Source organism: Colletes latitarsis, chromosome 2 (genome assembly GCF_051014445.1).
Source record: "Colletes latitarsis isolate SP2378_abdomen chromosome 2, iyColLati1, whole genome shotgun sequence".
In the NCBI taxonomy this organism is placed as follows: domain Eukaryota; kingdom Metazoa; phylum Arthropoda; class Insecta; order Hymenoptera; family Colletidae; genus Colletes; species Colletes latitarsis.
Window position 1 is genome coordinate 18891809 of NC_135135.1, and position 17850 is coordinate 18909658.

At 49.7% G+C, this 17850-nt stretch overlaps 1 long non-coding RNA gene across 5 annotated transcripts in view; it reads right to left on the bottom strand.

The window, feature by feature from the left end:
- LOC143351899 (uncharacterized) overlaps nt 1-17850 on the bottom strand; it is a 259623-nt gene that overhangs the window by 69748 nt on the left and 172025 nt on the right. For 2 of the 5 annotated variants that reach the window (XR_013081830.1, XR_013081832.1), the window contains exon 1: nt 9753-10135. The exons of the other annotated variants lie outside the window; for them this stretch is intronic. This is a non-coding gene — a long non-coding RNA (uncharacterized LOC143351899). Of the gene's footprint in view, nt 1-9752; nt 10136-17850 lie in introns of those variants that run through there. 5 annotated transcript variants of the gene reach the window in all.

Consider the following 17850-nt stretch of genomic DNA (forward strand, 5'->3'; position numbering starts at 1 on the left):
ATGATTGCGACCGGAAACGCGTGCACACCGTGTATACAAATTTACGACTAATTATTCGTCGGGTCCCGCAATATCGTAAATCTTAATGAATATGCCCGTGGCGAATGAAAAACAAAAACGGCGATTATTTTTATGGTTGCGTGAATGGACGTTAAACTGTACACAGCACTTTATTATTCCCGGGGCACGATAACGTCCGACAGGATTTCGTAATAATACGCAGGCTTCTAAAGGTCTTTGCGGTAACAGTGATTATTTCTCTAGGCCGTTGTTGCGTTCCTTCGCCATTATATCGAAAGAAAACGCGGGCTAAATCTACCGGAGCGGTTTTCATGCCGAATCGTACGAATCGCGTTGCGCAATCTGGATGAAAATTCCAACGAAGGAAAAGCGACCGGTCGAGGGATGCTTTCTCTTTTTTTATTGCAACGAAATCGACGAAATTTCAAGGATAAAAAGGAAACATCGAATACGTCCAACGGTGCAAGACTTCTCGATAGAGCGTTCCCTTCGTGGTGAAATTATTTTAAATATCGGAACGAAGAGGAAAATACGCGCGAGCCTCTTTAGAAGATACGAAATCAAATCTTAAAATAATAACAAGATCGATTTTCAACTTGGATCGATTTTGTAGGATTTCTTTTTTTCTTTAGCGAATCGATTTTAATCACTCCGATTCAAAATCGATTCTTTTTCATGAATCGAGCACACCTACTCCGGAATAATTGATTTATCGCTTGCAAGAATGGGCGCGAGCAGCAAGCACGGACATTAATTTAGCGGCGCGACCGAAGCAGCCGACGTTGGAATTCCTCGGGCCAAAACGGGTGCACACGCCCTTTTATACGCAAACGCCTGCGTGAAACCATGCCGAGATACCATGGCCTATGGGAACCCCATAAATCTTTCTTGAGAGAGTGCACTCCGCGAACGCTAAGCAGCTGGTTAAACGATATTCCCGTTCGAAGGTCCCGAAAAAATAAATTCTTTTGCATATCCTCACGCCATCGACTATCGAAAACCTACCCCTTGTCGAACTTCAAAGCGTAGAAAATATTCTTCTACGACTTCGTACTAAAATTCGCGCGTATAATTATCGTGCAAACAATTTGATAAAGAGCAGCCTCCTTTCCCCCGTGGAATAATTCAACGAAGCTTGCGAAAAGCGTGGAAACAGTGGCCTGGTTTCGGGCGAAAGGAAAGAAAGAAGGGAGGAAAGTTGCGGACGGATAATCGCGCTAATTCCCAAGTTTATTTTCACAGCTGATACTGCTCGAGGTTTCCGGGTATTAACCGTGTCGTTTGTTTTGCGGTCGACGTCTATTTAAGGTACCAAGGCCCGTGTCACGGTTACTGGTCACCAACCATAAATTTTTAATTGCTCAGCTGAGCATTGCCGCCTTAAGCAGATAACTGCCGCAAAACCTACTGGCTGCCCATAAATCCAATAGCATGCTTGGTTATCCTGTTTGGAAAAGAGAAGTTAAAATACCAAACAGAATTTTTCGATGCGACCTTCCAACCTTATTTATTTTATATTAAATTTCTATTTAAAGAAGTACGATTGTACGTGTAATTTATTTACAAACAGAATTTTAATTTTTCCGTCGCATCGATTCTGCCGTTATGATTTCGTAAGGCCCCGAACATCGTCTATTAATAAGCGAAAGTTTCATTTCATAATTTATATCATTACGACAATTCGTTCGTGGTATGTACTGGTACATTATAGCGTTCATTAGCGTATCGCGGGATTAACTTTCTAACGAAGACTAGCTGCAATGCTGTCGAAACATCGGACTGGTTTTTCCAAAAGGACACGTCTCACACCTGGAAGACCAAATCAAGTATCGGCCGCAAGAAAGTATCGAATAGTTCGATGTTGTTTTCAAGGCGCGTTGGTTTTCCTTGCGTCGAACAGTACTTCCGACTTGGATTCGTTTCAATTTTTCTCGTTTCCGAACTCGTTCCTGCTCAGCGGGACAATTACCGAGCGGGTCTATTATTGCGTGATAAATTGTAATTATCGAGACGGCAATGCGATGCATTTAACTAATAAATTCATTGGCCGGTGGGCGCAAATTAATGTATGGTAATCCGGCAGGTTCTGCCAGCGGGTAAAATTAGATCAGTTATCCGAAAGGGAGAATGTGTTTGACGAATCGAAGAAAAAAACTGGATAATAGCTGTATGTCCAATGATCCGATGATGACGTTCAACGATCGTTAATAAACCGCGAGCAGCTTCGAACACCGACGGCCCACAGAATTTGGAAATCTCTGAAAGCTGGTTAAAAGTGTTTCTTTAATTTTACACCGCGTCCGAGAGTCACCCTTGTACCTTGAAATACGTTAAAAATAGCAAGATTACGAATAGCTTTTTTTGACTCCCGACCACAATGTTGGCCCAGACGCGACAAGAAGGGAGGATCGGGGGAAGAAACGAACTCGATTAAACCGAAGAAGAAAAGGAACAAATCGTAGAGCTCTTTGCGACGCGATAATTCGTTACGGTCCACTTGTAACGATAGCCGTTCTGCCTGTTATCCGTCGTTGATCTCGTAGTAGATCTTCGAGCCTATTAATTACCTTCGGTCCGGGTAAGAGGGTAGGGCGGTCGTCGCGCGCGTTGCCGGAGAAAAGGGGGTGCTGGGACACACCGGGGGTAAAAGGCACTTAGAGTAAGAGTGTATAAAGCTGGCGCACCCTCTGCTGCAGGCGAACGAACAACAGACGGGTGGCCGCGCTCCGCCGGGGAGACTGGGGAATATTTAAAAAGTAATATCAATTACATTTGCATATTCACCACCCACCCATGACCCGCCACCGTCCGCCCTGTCCTCCTCCATCGCTTCCTCCTCTTTCTCCGCCGTTAGGCCCACCCCACCCCACCACGACCATAGGGGCTGTGCGCGTTTTGCACCGGCTATCTGTTGAAAAACTGCACCTTTTCGCCCGCCCTGGGAACCGTTCGTCCACCACCCTTTGGACACTGACCAACGTAACCAACGCGGAGAGAAAATGAACGCGGTGATTCCCCTTGATCGTTCTCGCGGATCCAGCAACGAATATTCACCTTCTATCGTGCTACGATCGAGAGAAATCCTGGAGACGTCCGAGGCAGGAAGGGGATGTTTCCAGAATTCGACGAAGCCTCGTTAGCGGACGACCCAGTGACGTAACTGTGTTTATCTGGCTTTCAAGGGGCACTTTTTTAGGGACAGAGATTCATACGTAGGGGTTGAAATTATTGTTTGGTTTCGAGGGATGGAAAGCTATTTAGTGGAATAACTTGAGCAACGCTACGGAGGAAATTTATATGTTTTGGACTGAAACCGTGTTCTACTCTGAATATATGCGTTATCCCTCAACACTACTGCATTCGCGTTTCAACGGATTTTAACTCAATTTTGTGTTGCAAACTACTCGAACAGCGAAATTTGGTATAAGGCGATGATTCCATATCCAATGTTCGTCATTCGAAAAACATTGTTCAGCGCGATTTCGTTGCAAGTATCCGTAACGCGAATCGATGCAAGAAACGGGGTTCCTCCAGGCGCGGACGAGGCTGACCGGCAACTGTGTTCTCGAGGGCCCGTAGGAAATAATTTTTCCGGGGTGTCAGGAGCACGCAGGCAGAGATTTTTATGGAAACGACGAATATTACGGCGGGGCAGTAACGGACGCTCCTTTCCTCTCGTTCTCTCGTTCGCTCGGTCGAGGTATCGCAAGGGGTGGCTGGAGGCTGTTGTGCACTCCAGCACGCTCGTATCGGTGTAAATCTTTGTTTGCAGGAATTTACGTAAGGGCGAAGCAAGACCCGGCAGCGAGGCGCCGCAATACGATAATGCGATAACGCCTTCGTCCTCTCCCTCCTCGTTCGCTCTTGCTTTCGACGCCCCTGCCTTCTTCCAGGCCTCCACTTTCCGTCACAGGGAACCCCTTCTCTCTCTCTCTCCACTTTCAGCGTGGATTTCGCCTATTGTGCTCGTGCCGATTGTTACTTCGCGCAGCCGTTAACATAACAATACGCAAACGTGCGCCGACCGACCGTTTCTGTCGTTTTCCCAGCCTCCCTTCGCGCCTTCGGTTTCTTCGACTTCGCGGTTCGTCCTCGCGGTAAATATTAGTTGCAGCAACGATGCGGACAAAGGGAATCAAACTCGAAAGTTTTGTTGCAGTTCCTGCTACTTAATGTGATACAATAAATTTTAACGTACACGCGAATCAGCTTCGTTTTATCTATGAAAAAATGATAGACTAGTATTAAATATCTTCGCGTAGTCTGCGGTAACGCCAGTTTCTTATTTCTGCCATGCTAAAAACTCATTTTGCGTCCCTGTGAGACGCGTCGCGCGACCTAAATGAACGTAAACAGCAACAGGGGTGATTCACGGGCTTAAATTCTGTGTTAAAGTTCCATCTTACAAGGAGGAATTACTAAGGTAGGCGCGGAACACGCGCTGCGAACCCCGTTGGGCTACGATCCGACGCAGGATAACTGGCGTTTCTAACCGGTGGTTGTTTAATTAGCCGCCACGGGAGACTGCGAGCATCGCACGCAATCGACAAAGGCAATAGTTCGACCGCGATTATTTCCTGTTATTTTTTCGCAGTCGGTTCGCCCCTGCGTAGACTCCGGGAAATCGGGGGAGAAGCGAAAGGAAGGAGGAGGAGACGCGAAGGAGCGAGCTGGAACGAGAAGTCAGGGCACTCAGCGTGGCTAATTGCTCGAATCATTAAGAAAAAACATGAAATCTAAGCCACGGTTCTGCCGTCGCGGACTGCAGTGGGAAGCCGTAGATAGCGATCGCCTCGCGTACCGTAATGAAAATAATCACGGCGAGCCCTGGCAACGATAACTACGTTTTAGTCCGACTTGTTGCCGTTTCTCGCAATCCTCTCGGTTCGTCCTTGCGTCCCAGGACCCGACCCCTCCCGCTGAATCCTTGCTTCTGCCTCGATGCAGATATTCTACTCTTTCCATAACATATTAACGACGGTGAATTTCGAGGAAAGACGAGAGTACAATATGGCGGAGTCTCATAATATTACTTCTTCTTAAACTTCATTTACCTGCTACGAGACTTTATGTTCTGATTCCATCGTAGAACGAGAATATTCAGGCATCAAATTTTTTAGACAATTTTGGTATTTTCTAACTAGCAATCGTTTTTAATCCATGTTTGGGGGTCAGAATCACCTTTCCAAGACAGTTCCTCCTCGGATATCGCGTTCAACCCCCAAAGAAGCTAGACCTGGCCACCTCACAGACTATAATACCTCTCGTATTATAATTGTTAAGGTGTCCAATGACTTTTTAGAAAACCGTTATCGGCCTTTCTGTCTGGAAAGTCTCAAAAACCAGTGGCGTTTCGACGTCCATCGCGTCCGCTGACACGAACGTTAGATCGTCTAGACGATCGAGCTACCGTCGGGCGGGTGAAAGCTGTACGCTTGTAACTTTCTTCGCGGATGCCTGCGAATCATTCCGCCGGAGGAGCGCGTCGTCGGGAAAACTACGGCCCCGCGCGGTGGTAATTTCGCGCAATTATCGTAACTCGCGGGGATCGTGTTCCTTGGACGTAAGAAAAATAGCCGGGAATAATTAGGCTGGCTCTGGCGTCGGTTGCAACGGCCGCGGTGGCCGATGGAAGGCGTGAGTACCAAACAGCCGGCTCGAATGACGCTCCCGTGTCCGCCTGCAGGCTCAGGTGGCTTCGCTCTTCGAGTTTCCATTGTGCGTACTGGGGTGCATACATTATTTTCGTCGGCCTCTTTGCCCTCCGACGCGGCACCCACACCGGGCAGGTGTGTGTTACCGTGCACCCTGTGCCCGTCCTCTTATCCCCGATAACTCCGCGGCCGAATTTATTGCCGGCCGACGCGTTCTCGTTGCTCCTGCTAACGATCGTCGTCGACCTTGCGCGATACGGGTCAAACTGACGGAAGCGGGCAAGGTTGTGTCTTCCGGGCAGTAGAATCGCGGACCGGTTACATCGAAATTTCTCCACGAACCATAATCGAACATTTCTCGTGGTACTTACTTTTGGACACCCATCGAGATTTACGAAAATCAATTATTTTAGGTTCTCAGTGAAACCTACCCATAGTTTTGCTCTTAATAGCGAGTCTCTAGTGTACGACATTAAGGAATAAATTTTGCAACGAAGCTGCTGCCAGCGTGAATTATCTGAATAAAAATAAAGGTTTCAAGAGGACGTTGATTCCCGTTCAGCGTTCTAGTATTAGCCAGTCTAGCGAAGCCCATATATTTTCAATATATCGCGAGCACGATCTATTTATTATTTATTTAAGCCGTTCTTCGATCAAGCCGTCAACGATAATTCAATGTAAATGTATGGGCAGAGATAATTGTCGATGATGTAATCAGACCTGTTTTCCTTGATGGGAAATTGACAGCTCGATCTTATGTCTATTTCTTGAGTAATTAAAGAAGTTGCATTAGATGTGCGTCGCACCTGGTTTATGCATGACGGTGCACCGGTGCATTTCAGTCATGTAACCAGACGGTTCACGAACGAGCGATTTTCTTCCAAACGAATGCCTGGTTTCTTGATATTTCAAATTTATATTTTTTTTTGGTCGGACAAACACTGACAAAGAATATGAAAAATTCAGAAACTCTGCTATACGATGTCCGCGGGTTCGTGTTCGATCCAAAAATGGTCATTGCGAGCAGTTTCTGTGCGTGTAAGCAACTGCACATTACCGGAGTACAAAAATGGCTATAACTCGGGAACAAGGTCGAGTAGGGCACACATTATACGACCTTTTTTTTTTTATTGCTTTTACGTCCCCGATCGACCACCGAAGCAACTTCCAGATGTTACGATACACCGTGTATACAAAGTGCGGAACTTAGCATGCTCGTCTTGAATGGCTCGTAAATCATATTCACAATTAATATTTTTAATACTGATATATTGAAATTGGAATCTTTGAACTGTTATGTCGTGTTCACGTTTTATTGCCATGCATGCTAAAAAGCAGTCGACAGCGGACGTTGCATATCTTAGAAAATGTTAGCTTCGAGATAGGTTTATCATAATTTATCATAGGATTGTTCGTCGCTTATTTCACCCGCGAATCCATGCAACCTTCGTACATAATAGTACTTTATACAACGCGTAATTTTAGTTTCCAGCTTTCAACATAATCTAACGGTTACGCGAACATAATACCATCGGTTCAAAGGGCAAGGTTTCCATTAATTCTATCAAAGTCGAAGTCAGTGGTCAAGACAGTCGATATTTATTAATCACACGCGAGTGGAAGAAAATTCATATTATGCACGATCCATCCATCAAATTTTATAGAGAGCACGACATACGGACAAGTATGAATGCCCACAGAGTCTATGGTAGCATTTATGTCCAAGCTGAAACGACTTCTTGAGAAATAAAAACTCCAACGACTCGAATGCACTAATTTACTTCTGTAAAAGATACGTGGACAAATTACTTTAGTAGCAGGACAATGCCGTGTACATAGGGAGACGAAGGAGCGTTTGAACACCTGCTGGAATAAAGTATGAAACGTCTCGTAAATTATTACGTTTGGAATAGACAAAGATAGTTCTTGTTAGGGGCTGAAGTTCTCCACTTTACGCTTCGACTCGTCTTTAGAGCAATCGAAACACAATTGTGTTCCTATAATTCCCCATAGAACGTCTCATCGAATTCCCTGAAGACGACGAAAGGGTGTCTGACCGATCACAAACCGATGGTCCTTGGGATCCAAATACTCCGTTCGGGGTATCGTCCACGGTTCTCCATCTTCTCAAGATGGGACTCGTCGGGTTAGGCGTAGGCGAAGTCGAAGCGACGAGAGCATAACAATAAAACGGGGCAAGTCTCTCACGGGCCGGAGGCAACCGTGCTCATGGGAACGCAATTTGTGGCGCGTGTTGTTGCGAGGCCGCCGCTTTATTTAGATTTTATTTCAGCAAAAACCTCGTCGCGTACGTGACGGCACGTACTCGCGTATCGCATCGCGTCGTGGGGTCCGCCTTCGAGCGACCTTCCTCTCCGCCTCTGAGCACAGTATCCTTTTTCTCGCGCCCGTTTTGCGACGATATTTCGATCGCTCGATCCGCCATTCGTCGATCCATCGCGCTAAATCTATCCTAGAAAGAAGACCGTGAACTCTCGACGTCTCTTCGCGCTTCTACCCAATCTCGAGGAATAGTATCTGCTCTTGCGATCATTCGAGCATATCTCAGGATAGAAGAGGACTTGGATCCAATGATAGAATCCTAAGTGAAATTGTTCCTCAAAGATCAGTTGAAGAGAAACCATTTCTGTCGCGTGTTGTACCGATGAAACGCAGACTTTGTCGTACTATAAATAAAGCGTTGTAATTAGTCAAACGGGAACAGTACTTTACCGCGGCCGATCCATTAAGTAACGTCCTGCGAGGACTCCAGCAAGAAGAGCAAGAGCAAAGACGCGGGGCACGAGCGGCTCGCGTGCGCAGGTGCAACGTAATAGCAGGTAGCTCGAACGGACGCCTTAGCGATAAATCCACAGCATTCGAAACGTCTTAGAACCCGTCATTTGCGACCGTCCGGTACGAAAGGGGCAAACGGAACGACGACAGGTAGCCATTAGACGCCAATATTCGAAGCGGAAGATTCCGGTCGCGCTGTCCCGGTGGATCGAATCGAAACAAAAGTTTGGTAGGTAGAGTCGCAGCGAGTTTCTGAGTAACTAGAAATTTCTGATAAAAAGCATTGTCTTGTATTCGAGAAACATGGGACTGTGTTCCTCTTTGACTAAACTGTGTGCGACGGAAAATTGATAGTCCTCGACTCAAGTAAGAGACTCGAGGCGATTACGACGAAATTCGATGAAATCGGCCAGGGATCTAAAATCCGTACAATATTCCGTGACAGCGGCGTACGGGGATACGCGCGAAGCTGCAACACCGGAGTTCCCGATTCGACGAGGGAAAAAGAGGAACGGAAGGGAGAAGAGCGGAGGCTGTGTAGCGCGTTCGCGCGACGAGAAGAGCATTTACCGCGAAGAGTCCCGAGGAACAACATCGGTCGCCGATACGTCAGGAGGAGTACACCTTGGGAGGCAGGAGGACAGACCAGGAGAAGAAAGGAGGAGGCGGTGGAAGGAGGTGAGGCCTAATATGGCCGCCATCCTCTGTATTCTGGTCGTAGACGGAGAGGCAGGCAGGCAGGCAGGCGAGCAGGCAGGCAGGCGAGCAGGCAGCCAGGCACGGCCCCAAAGGCAGCTTTCAATGCCAGTCATCTCCCGGAATGCGCCTCAACGAAGCGTACTTTGTATTCCTGGTCCGCGCACCGCGAGAGGCTAAGACGAGAAGGCCTTCGCGCGCGATCTCTTTGAGGACACGGGGCCACGACTCCGCTCGGTTCGACTCGGCTCCGCTCGAGCCTGCCTACCCAACAAGACTCTCGCGAGGCGACGCGAGGCGACGCGACGCGACGGCGGCGCGATGTTTTCGCCACCGCTGCTCTGCCTCTCTCCTTCTCCCCCTTTTCACTCTCCCCCTGTCCGTCTCCTTCTGTTTCTCGTTCTCTTTGCGGCCATTTTGGCTCTTGAAGGCGCCACCTAGTCCGCTTCTCCGCTTCGTCTACCGTGACGAGCCTGCACGCGGTAGGCTCGAGAAATCATCGCGTTTTGGTCGACTCGGGCGTCGAACGCCGTCGCTCGCCGAACCACAGACAGGATTTCCCGTTCCGCGGACGTCGCGACCTACCTTCTCTGTTCGACGATCCGATGGAAACCGCGGCGATCCGCTCCAGGGATCCCTCCGGGAGACAGCGCGAGCACGTGCTCGTTCTCATGGCCGGACAACACGTGATCGTCTGGGAATACTCCTACGGAACCACCAACACCGTGAGCACACTCGGCACTCGGCTTCTCACTGACTAGACCCGTCGAGCGTACTCGACGTACGTACTCGCGCGACGACGACGACGACGACGATGGTAAGATCCGCGAGGAAAGAACGGAACCGTCGAGGTAACGTTGCCGCGGCTAGCCGGCAGACAGAGCACGCCGGGGTTCCTGGCAGACAGGGAGAGGAATACGAACTAAGGGTTCTATATCCATCCGACGAGCGACGAGGAGCCGGGCCGAGTCGAGCATAGCATAGGGAGCAGAGCAAGGAACACTGGCACCACTCCTGGTAGGGGTAGCCGACGTCCGTCCCGAGTCTTTCCTCATCTGCAAGTCGTATAACCGAGCTAATTATCAAGTTAATATGGCCATTCTGTATGGAACCCCGCGAGAGAATGGGTGGAAGCGAGATGCCCGCAAGGGGTGGCGCCCGCCGCGCGAGAGAGACGGCCTGAGGTACATTGATATTATAAGTTGCTTCAATCGCTGTATTCATTTGTAAACTAACCAGGCTAAATGTATTCACCACCGCGAGGCGGCGCGCCGATAGGCGGAGCCACGGGTACCCGGGCTACGACGGCGCCCTTCCTTCCTTCCTTCCTTCTTCCTTCCTTCCTTCCTTCCTTCCTTTCATTCATCCACCTTCCTGCGTTTACGTCCTCGGTATCCTGTATCGTTTACACCTCCACCTTCTTCCGACACTTTCCCAGTCATCCGATCTCCGGCTTCGCTCTCCGACGATCCTCCGCGTTTCTCGACCTTCCACGCGTTTCCCGACGCTGAATCCAAAGGGGAGACTTGTTTCTTCCCCGTTGTCGGAGTAGAAATTGCTATCCTACGCGAAGAAGAGCATCCACGGACTACCGCCCCCAAGTAAATCCGGATTTCGGATGCCGTCGTCCCGGAATCGACTCAAAAAGCTCGATAGATCCACCGGCGGGATCTACGGGCGTGGAATCAGCGCCGATTCTATCGTGAAAGCTTGAAATTCTATTTTTAAAAGGGCACGGTCGTCCTCGGAGTGGCTGCAGCTCCGTGGAGGGGCACATGCTCGGCGCGTCATTACGTTTCATGTATTCAGATTTTTTCGTCGAGCAGGCACGAGCTGTCTGTATTATTATTCCGGAGCAACTTTACGCCCACCGCCTCTTTTCCCTCCCTACGTTCACCGTCGTTCTCCTCTTTCTTCCTTCGCGATGGCGTGGTACCATCGCGCGCCTCGTCGTCGTCGTCGAGGCAGAGCTCTCCGCGGAAGACGACGAGGACGACTTCTTACACGGTTCGTCTCGAGAGCGGAGACCACGGAAATATGAATGCATAAATGCATAAGTGCTCCCACCACCGGCGTCGCCACCACCACCTGGTTTTCCCGCCTACTTCGTTCCGGTCCTGATTCGGGATTCTTTTCTTCGGCGACGCTTTCCGCCCTTTTGCCTGCGCAGAACCAAATCCACCTTGATCGCAAGTCGAATGATGAATGTACCCTTGCTTGGTCCTTGGCTACTGTATTCTCTCTATTCCTTTCGATCATTCAACGTCGACTTACCAGGGAACGTATGCCAAATATTCTATCTCAAATTTGCTATTAGACAACTTTTCAACCTCGTACTGTTTGAGAAAGTAGAAGACATCTACCTGTATTTACCTCACTCCTTCAGAAATTTCTATTAGTTACAGTCCAAGAGATAAACTTGTTTCCATTTTTGACTAAATTCTGTCCTTACCTTCCGTATTTTGCTCGCGATGCAATTTGTCAAAACACTTATTCCGTTTAAACGTGGGCGTGGGGTGGTCGATTCGCTGGTTCCTTTCGCACCATCGATTGCGCTCTTTACGATCGATCGTGAGGTTTGGGAACACGCTCCCCCAAATGCTCCTATAAAGCACAATCTCACGTCGGTCGTTATAAAAAGGCCAAATTACCGACGCGTTCCCGGCGAGTAAATAGCACGCAATCTAACGCAGATTGTAATCTAGCGGACGAGGAGGCAGCGATTTGGTCGCGCGCTTCGGCGAGAGGGTGCAGCGTCGGTGGCACGACGCGAGATTAAAAGACAAATTAGCATAATGTGTGCACGCGCGGCCCGAGCCAACCCATCGAGAGCTACAAGGGTAGTCTGGCCAACCGCTTTCGTGTAATATCTGTACGTCTACATCATACTTCAGAGACACTATTGCATCAATATCGATCTATTCTCCAAATTAAATTAAATTAACGATTTTATAAAAATAATTACTCGTCGGTCATCCCAAGATCAGCGTCCCATTAAAAGTAAATTCATTGATAAGGAGAATATGGGCAGCGTCGAGTAATTGGTGCACGTACGCAGGCCGGTCGATGGTTGACCCTATACTACTAGCAACGCTCGCCCAGGACTGATCTCTCCTTCTAACTATATTTATTCGGAGATTTCAAATTTATTACGGTGTATTTCGATTCCACTTAATTTTCTCAACGCAGAAACAGCCGGTATTTGGCAACAAAATGGATGGCGTCGGGGGTTAAACGACGGAAAGAATTTTTTTTTTTCCATCCAACGACCGACGGTAGGCAATTTCTCTGGCGATTTTTTAATCAGTCGCTTAGAGGGTAGTTTGACGGTGGCCCTCTCTGTAAAAAAAACTCGAGGCCTCGATCGAGATGGGAACGACGGCCGACGAAGGGGGTGTCGGCGATGCAAATAGCGCGTTTAATAAAGTGTCGCGCGGCTGCCATTTGAATACCGTGGCATATTCACTTTTCTCGTCGGGGGAAAAGGGACGAGCAGGGTCGACGAAAAAGAGATTGCGATCGCCGGCCGCGAGATGAAAGACGTAACGCGCGGAACGAGACGCGTACTTCCTAACCCGGAAGTACCGGGAAAGAAAAAACAAAGCAGCGAGAAAGCCGTGAGGAGGTCGATGGAAAAGAAGACGACGGAGAAACGATAGGCTCCGTAGACGGCGAGGGACGTAGGTGTACGCACACAGAAAAAGAAGGGCAGCAGTCGTACAAGGAGGTGGCGAATCGCACCTTCGCTTCATGCATGATTCAGCCGCAGTATCTCATTTCATCTGGTGGCTCCGCTAAACTATATCTCCTAATGGTAATGCTATTCCGCGGCACATATCTCTTTATATTACGTGGGCTGGTTGGCTGACTGGCTGGTTCACGGGTTCCCGGGTTGGGTATATCCTCGCGAGGAGGGCAGCGCCTCTCGTCCAACCCCTTGCACCCTCCGTCCTCGGTTTTCTCTCTTTTCACCACCTTCGAAGGAAACTACCCTTCCGCGGTCGAGGCCGCGTACGTGTGTTTGCCCGGTTGTCTCTAGCCCCGGTGTCAAGCGCGCGCACACGCTCGCGCGGGGTTGCCTCTCGAGCGGCGAGCATCGGGGAAGAAATAAAGAAAGAAATTGTTAGTTCTCGCTGTTTTAAATTACCATTTATTACGACGCATAAACCCGACCGGGGCCCGCCGAAAGTCCTCTCAGCGGCCATCTTGTCCCACCCATGGCTGATGCTGTGGAGAAGAGAGCCAGGCGGGGGCGGGGAACAGGCTCGAGAACCCTAGTCTATATCACCGTCTTTTACTTTCGACCCTCTCTCGTCCACCCTTGTTCGTTCTCTTCCCGTTCGGCTCCCTTTCTTCGGCCGATCCTTCTCCGTCTTCCACGGCCCTCGTTGTTCTCCACCCCCTCGACTTGCTATACCTATGTATCCACGCCGGGGGTTGAGACCCTGGGTAATGATCATTACCTCCGGTATAGTGACAAGTGAGACCGGGGAACCGGAGCTACGGCTGCAGGAAATGGCCACAGATAACGCTGTCACGGCCATTTTTATATTATGACGAATGGATCATCTTTCTTTCGTTAACTCTGCCCTCCCGGCGGTCGCGCTGCTAAGAGGGGAACGCCGTGATAGATTCCGCGCGATTATTCGCGCTCCTCGCGCTATCTAATCGTCTTTCCTCGCGGAACAACCGACGCTAGTAATCTTTTTTGCCAAGGATACTTGGATCCGGCGTGTTTCTCGAACTCTTAGCGTGCAAACGACTCGATGGAATAAAATGTAAAAATAATTTTCACGTGATAACGGTCAGGCAAAACTTTGATCGTTCATCGTCCGGCGTATCCTTTTTTCGCGAGCTTCCCCGGGGGGTTGGCGATCATAAAGAATCCGAAAAGTATCCAGCTCGATAATACCCTCGGTTTCGGTTTCAGAGGCGCCCCGTGGTGCGCGCGGGTTGCTCGCTCTTTTCCAGCCCCCTTCTAGCTCTGCACGCGGCAATAACGGCACCGGCCAGTCTTTCATATCGTATCGGGCCAGCTCGTCTATGTGGAAATGCGATCACTTAGAAGCAGCCTCGAAGTATAATTCGGCCGAGTCCGGTCTCGTCGGTGTGCCCGGAACGTTGCGTCCGTGTGAGCGAACAGATCGTATATTTTTTTATTATTGGCCGCCGGAGCCGGGTTCCCGGGGGTGGAACGGGGCGGGGTGGAAGGTTTCGATAGCTGACCACTCGACTCGATGCGCCCGCTGCCCTCGCCCTCCGCTTCGTCTTCTTCTGGTCGTTGCAGAAGGAACCAGCCGAGCGATCGGTCCGTTTGTACGCGCGCGTCTCCTCCTCCGTGGATATGTGTGCTCGGCCGAGTGCTCTCTACGCGCTCCGCTGGATCGCGTATCTCTCTTGGGTCGGGGTCGTTTTATTGAGTGTGGACGTCGGAGAAGCGATTCTCATGTTTTTACATCGAGGCAATTTTTCCATCTCGCCCCGTTTGCCTCCAAGAACACGGACTTTCGACCGACCGACCACCTTGCCCCCGCCACAACCCCCTCCCCCCGTGTCCCATGCTCCTTCCGCTTTATCCGCTCTTCGATCGGACCCTGGACCATCGGCTCGCATCGTTCATCGACTACGCGACTCGAAACCAGAGTTTCTTTCTCTCCTTTCGAGGGGGATTACCGTCGATATCTTCCGATACGCTCGTCGACGCGAATTATCGTGGCGAATTAACGCCTCGACGGGCCGCTGTGACTTCGGTGATCGGTGGGCGGAAGGCGTGACTTTCTTCCCATGACGTCTTACTATCGCTGTTACTATCAAAAGTCTTTAGATTTAAGTTCTTTACAAGGTTCTGTTCGTACAGTCTCGCAAGATAACTTGGCAGACTCGAGGAATGAATCTAGAAATCATGAAATAATTAATTATTAATATCCTGCGCCCTTAGTGAAATGTCTAGTCATCCAGATACGAATGATGTGGCAAACATATTAGAGGTATTACTTCGTAATCTCTAAACGTTAAGAAATACAACGACAAAATTAATATTTTTCAACCGATGTACGAGGAAATCCTTTTAAAACACGATCGTTATGGGGGAAATTGATTTATCTCTTTGCGTTCGGCCCTCCTGTCGTTAGAAGTACCCTAGTGATCTATTTACATTTTGAGGCACATCTATGTCCTTACGAACTTCTTACTTCGTAAAGTGATTACTATCAGTTCGAAGTTAACTGTCGTACAAAGTATCTACATATAAGTGGACAGAAGTATATGGACAATTTATTTATTTGCAAACATAAATTACAATCTAAATCACAACTCTCTTAAATCTATTTTAGCATGGCAGGAGGCAAAAGTTGGATTTTATAATTATTGAGAAGTTTAATTTTGTTCATTAACCCCTTACATTCGGAGACTTTTCTTCGATCACTTACTACTAACTCAAGCACACTTTCTTATGAAACAGATGGTAAATACTCCAAGCAAATATATCTTTGTATTTTGTTCTATATAATCACTTCAAAACAATAACATCGTTGTGTTCTCTTAGAGGGTACATCCAAATTCTTTGCTGGATGTTCCTTCAGAAAGGACAACCGAGTGTAAAGGGTTAATCTTACTGTAATGACATCATCCTTCCTCCATACATCAATTAACGTAACGTGTATAGAACCGCGTACTGAAATTCCACAAGAAACAGTGTTCGATACTGAAAATAATCAGAGAGGTGCTCGGAGGTAGATAGGATCCCGGGTCTTTCTAGCGTTAAGATTAAAGCAAGCTCGGAGCATAACCGTCGGTTTGGACGCAGTGACGGTCGAACGGTCGGCTCTTGAGCGTCTCCGTAAAGGAGGCCGCCGGTTGCCGGAATCTAATCATTTGGAGGCGCGCGGAAGCGTTCCCGGTCGACGCGAACCGAGTCCGCGTTGGAGACGATGCACAGAGAGCCGGGGCTCGTTTAATTCAATCGTCGAAGCGTGCACAGGCGGACCATCATCCGTTATTAACTTTGGCCGCGAGCGTGTAGCGATAGCAGGTTACGAGCGAGTGTTGGTGAACGGTTGAGACGGGGGGGCTAGAGAAGCCGGGCAAGAGGATGTCGGGGCCGAAGGAGCGCCGTCGAAGGCAGGCGGCTACGGTGGCTTCTCGGAGGCTCCTTCTAGAAGTGGAGTCGCCGGTTGGCTCGCCCCCGGGACGGGGTGTTCGCCGCGGCGCCCGGGGATTGGTCTAGGACCTCGGCTGTCCGCGTTCTTCTCTCTCTGCCTCCCGTCTCTTCCGCGGTGGCTTCATTATACGTTGACCTAAGAAAATCAACCACCCACCGCCGGCAACCGTTCGTCCTCGGCCTTCGTCCTCCTCCCGGTGTACACCGGTAACCAGCCATCGGGCGTTCGCTGCAGCATCCTGGACCAGCCACAGCCTAGAGAGGAGGAGTGCTCCCGAACAACCGAACCAGGTGCCTCGACTACCAACCCCCCAGCAGCCTCTGCTTCCTTTCTTCCTTCCGTTCGCCTGTCCTTCCTTCCTTCCCATCGGCTGCTGCTCCGTGCCGCGCGGTAAGAGGAACGAGAGGGAGGTAACTCATCGCTTATGGATACTGATGACTCGCGCAATGAACTCAGACCGCGCTAAGGGTGGTAGCGGTGCGGTAAACCCACCGGTGCTTCTCTCTTCCCTTGTCTTCCAGACCACCTCCGCCCCCGCCGACCTCCCCCCGTTCGACCAGCCGTCTCTTTCTACGCTCGAAACGCGCCGCTCGTTCCCGCCTACGTTACTCTCCGTGTACGTTTTTCTCTCCCCTCGTGCTCATCTTTCTTCGCCGGGCGCCGCGCCGGTGCTCCGCGGAGCGCCTCCGCTCGCTACGACCCGATCCTTCAATAACATTTTCCCTTTTTTTTACTCTCCCTCGGGTAACCGGGGGAAGATGCCGGAGAATCGGAGAGTCTATCTCGGTGCACGATGTACGCGCGGCCCTTTCGTTTCGCCGGTACGAGCTCGACGATTAGGTACGCGCTCCAGCTAATATGGAAAACAGTGATCCTCGAACGTTAACGTTTTCTCTTCGGATAGAGTTAGGGTTATCGATCTTCTCCAACGACATATTTTAACGTTACCCCCACGTCGTACGGTTTAACCAAACGTAGTACACAATATTATTTCTACCGATTTAAGGGGCTGGGACCACCTTGCGTTACTCGATTGCTGGTATGAACCGAAAGGGGATGGATTTTATTATAAAGCCTAAGTCCAAGCCTAGCAGCATCATAATTTCCTCTCTCGAGGTATACTCGAGGTACCCTAAGGTACCTCGAAGGGGGTGTTCAAAAAGTACCAGTATTACGTAGTCCAGCATTACGTAAGATCCCGGTGTCGCATCCATTTTCGATCCCTTCCACCCGCGGCAGACCATTCGTTTCTATTACCCCGCGTTAAGGGAGACCCGACGGTCGGCCCGAGGTTAGATTTATTTTCACTCGACGGGTATTTTTTTATGGCCCTGCGTGCGCTATGGACGGCTTCGTCGCGGGGGGATGTTTTGCTTGTCCCCGATTCGCAGCGGTCGGCTCTCGCGAGCTTCTCGCGCGAGCGTATGGAGGCGAGCGGCCTCCCGCTAGAGCCGTTCGTATAATAAACCCATAAACGCCCTTGCCCCGGCGCGGAAGGAAGGCAGAAGGACCTCGCGGAGAAG